Consider the following 3,950-nt stretch of genomic DNA (forward strand, 5'->3'; position numbering starts at 1 on the left):
AAGGAGAAAGGAGAGAAAGGAGAAAAAGATGTAGGCCGGGGTCACACTTGCGAGTGCAATGCGAGAAATTCGCACAGGTCTCTCGCATCAATACCCGGCACTGCCGCCGGCTCTTGGGAACGGAGCGTTCAGCTGCATAGAAATACATGCAGCCACACACTCCGGTCCTGAGAGCCGGAGGCAGGTATTGATGCGAGAGACTGCGAGTTTCCCGCATTGCACTCGCAAGTGTGACTCCAGCCATAGGCGCTATATTGGATTAGTAAATTTGAACCCTTGAAGGAAAGGGGGAGGGGGATTGAAATTGAATGTTCACCTTGTTTGGTTGCGTTGCATAGGCACAAAACTATGTAGTAGCATGTATCAAAGAAAGAATGCTGCTGGCACTCCAATCACACTGGATTGATGGTTCACTCCCAACATGACTGGTGCTGGAAGTTGGAAATAGCAGTGGGAGATAGATAATGGTCACCGATAAAACAGTGGATACCATATGTGATCGGTGCAGCAGAACTTCCAAAGCAGTGGTATAGAAGGGTCCCATTTATTGGTTACTTCTATAGAACAATGCAGGGAACGAGGTTTATAGAAGATAGAGGAGACCCAATTCTCAAAAATTCTTGGTTTTATAACGAATAAATTGAATTCCTATATACCACTGATCTGAAAGTACCACATATGTAGGAAAGGAAAGTGGGAATCACAGTGGGAAAAGAGATCGTGAGAGGCACAGAAAGATGATGCTAAGCTTTCCAACAAGTCTTTTACCTCAACCATAGCTGAATCCACATCTACACTGCTCCCTACTGCTATTTAGTTTCCTCAGTGCCGCTGCTTTGATGTACTAACTAACGACTGAAGATCAAAAATCCATTGCTAAGTGCTGTGCTGTGTATGGGAGACATCATAGCGGCTAGTCTCCTACCACCAGCTAAGAATCAACCACATTGGAATTCCTCCCTTTGATGTGGGCTCTGGCGCTGAGCCCACATCTTTCCCGCCACATGTCATTGTCAATATTTGACAGCTACACATAACTCGCGCTTCTGGGAAGTGCCCATTGGTGATCTCGTCACTTGATCGTGGGTCACCGATGGGTTGGCATGACAACCAGAGGTCTCCAGCAGACTCCTGTGGTTGTCATAGCCAGATTGCTATGAGCGCCGCCCGGTGGTCGGTGCTCATAGCAAGTGAGCATTTCTGCTACACGCAGGCGATCTGATCATCGCCTGTATGTAGCAGAGCCGATCGGACAACTGCAGCTTCTAGTCTCCCGTGGAGACTATTGAAGCATGCACAAAGTTACAAAAAAGTTTTAAAAAAATATTAAAAAAATAAAAAAAATCAAATCACCCCCCTTTCGCCTTATTCAAAATAAAACAATAAAAAAAAAAACCAAACATACACACATTTGGTATCGCTGCGTTCAAAATCATCCAATCTATCAATATAAAAAAAGAATTAACCCAATCGCTAAACAATGTAACTAGAAAGTAAAGTCAAAACGCCAGAATTGCTTTTTTTTTGGTCGCCGCTATATTGCAATAAAATGCAATAATGGGCGATCAAAAGATCGTAGCTATACCAAAATGGTATCAATGAAAACATGAGCTGGGCATGCAAAAAATAAGCCCTCACCCAATCCCAGATATAGAGACACTACAGGTCTCAGAAAACGGCGCCATTTTTTTTTAAACAAAGTTTGGATTTTTTTTCATCACTTAAATAAAAAATAACCTAGACATGTTTGGTGTCTATGAACTTGTAATGACCTGGAGAATCATAATGGCAGGTCAGATTTAGCATTTATTAAACATGATAAAAAATACCTAAAGAACAACTATGGAATTGCACTTTTTTGCAATTTCACCGCATTTGGAATTTTTTCCCGTTTTCCATTACATGATATGTTAAAACCAAAGGTGTCGTTCAAAAGTACAACTTGTCCTGCAAAAAAAAAGCCCTCACATGGCCAATTTTGACAGAAAAATAAAAAAGTTATGGCTCTGGGAAGAAGGGGAAGAAAGGGCGCAAACAACAAAAACGGAAAATGGCCTGGGGGTTAAGGGGTTAAAAGTGTACACTTTTGTCATACACTGGGTGCATAAGGCCCTGCAGATATGTGGGAATGTTCTTTGAGTACACATCAGATATGTTATCAAAATGAAAAATGAACAGAGTCCAATGTACAACCCCTGGCAAAAATTATGGAATCACCGGCCTTGGAGGATGTTCATTCAGTTGTTTAATTTTGTAGAAAAAAAGCAGATCACAGACATGGCACAAAAATAAATAAAGTAATTTCAAATGGCAACTTCCTGACTTTAGGAAACACTAAAAGAAATCAAGAACAAAAAATGTGGTAGTCAGTAAGGCTGCCGTCACACTATCAGTATTTGGTCAGTGTTTTACATCAGTATTTGTAAGCCAACACCAGGAGTGGGTGATAAATACAGAAGTGGTGCATATGTTTCTATTATACTTTTCCTCTAATTGTTCCACTCCTGGTTTTGGCTACAAATACTGATGTAAAATACTGACCAAATACTGATAGTGTGACGGCAGCCTAATGGTTACTTTTTTATCCAAGCATAGGGGAAACATTATGGATTCACTCAATTCTGAGGAAAAAATTGTGGAAACACCCTGTAAATTTTCATTCCCAAAACTAACACCTGAATCAAATTAGATCTGCTTGTTAAAGATGAATGAAACTTGTCACTCAATTTTTGAGAAGAAAAGCTTCTTAGTTTATTGATGCATCCAGACAATCAAAACCGCTAAACGTTTTCGGTCCACACCGGACCTTCGTCAGAGCGTTTCTTAGACATTGACTAGTAAATATATAAAAATAAACATAGTGTCACATGATGCAGAAGTATACGTCATATAATGCAACAATGAAAAATCGACCTAACGGTGATGAGAGGACGCTGGTGATGGTGTGACCTCAGGACAAGGAGGTCTAGCTAAGTACGGTAAAAGGATACAACACAGAAATGTACTATACAGATATTAGAAGCGCAGACATGTGGTACAGAATACGCCTCCAGTGAAGCTATGTGGAATAGCATGGTGGATGATCTAACGTGAGGACCTAGAGAAATAAAGGATACGTGAGTCTGTGCACATAAATCTAGCTGGGCACACCAGAAAATAGGGAGAAAATAAGGAAAAACAAAGGGAAGACCAAAAAGGTGAAGAGGAGAAAAGAAAAGACAAGGTAGAATGGGTCCTAAGAGAGAGAAATAGGAAAGTAATATAACTACTGCCTGAAGGAGACTGCCTAGTATGGACCTACGGTATACACAGAGGAGAGCTAATAGAGTAAATGGGAGCATAAAAACTACCTGGATGAGGAAGCTAATAAGCCTGAATGAGCGTCAGCCAGAGCACGGGATATAGGAGCTGCAGTCTGCTATAAAAAGCCAGAGCCGAGGGAAAGGGTTAAAAAGGGGGAGAACACACATGAACCTGGAGAGCTAAAAACATAGCAAATGTATATACCTGCAGGATCACAAAGGAAGGTGAAGCGCCAGAGGAGAGGCACAAAGCCTGGAGGGAGTAACGGCGCTGTAGGAGATAATGTGACCGGGTTAGGAGATATATAATGGGGTAGATAACAGAAGACACAGGGGAGGAGGGGTGCAGTAACCGCCGGCATACCTGGATCCTGAGCGCTAGTAGTGCAGAGCAGAGGAGAGCGACGCTACAGGAGGGTCGGCACTTCCTGGTATAAATCCTGGAGACTAGTGACGTCATAGTGGTCATATGACCACCCACAGAGTGGGGGAGGGCAGTACAGGGGAAGGAATCCCTAGATGTGCAGGACACTGGGAGCGGTCATGTGACTGCAGGCAAAGTGCCTGTCAGAGCTGTAAAGGTGTCAATGGTGTAAATAAGATAGTGTGAGAAGAGTGACAAGGGGAAGAAGCGCATAACAATAGCGC

General features: G+C 42.4%; 1 long non-coding RNA gene across 1 annotated transcript; it reads right to left on the reverse strand.

Annotated features, from left to right (window-relative positions):
• Nucleotides 1-2,726: 2,726 nt before the first annotated feature.
• On the reverse strand, nt 2,727-3,739 carry LOC138643602 (uncharacterized). The gene is made up of 3 exons (XR_011314205.1): nt 3,667-3,739; nt 3,508-3,573; nt 2,727-3,097 (listed from the first exon to the last, which is right to left on the reverse strand). It is a non-coding gene; the product is annotated as an uncharacterized lncRNA (long non-coding RNA).
• Between the last annotated feature and the right edge of the window lie 211 nt (nt 3,740-3,950).

Source organism: Ranitomeya imitator, chromosome 6, assembly GCF_032444005.1.
Source record: "Ranitomeya imitator isolate aRanImi1 chromosome 6, aRanImi1.pri, whole genome shotgun sequence".
NCBI lineage: Eukaryota > Metazoa > Chordata > Amphibia > Anura > Dendrobatidae > Ranitomeya > Ranitomeya imitator.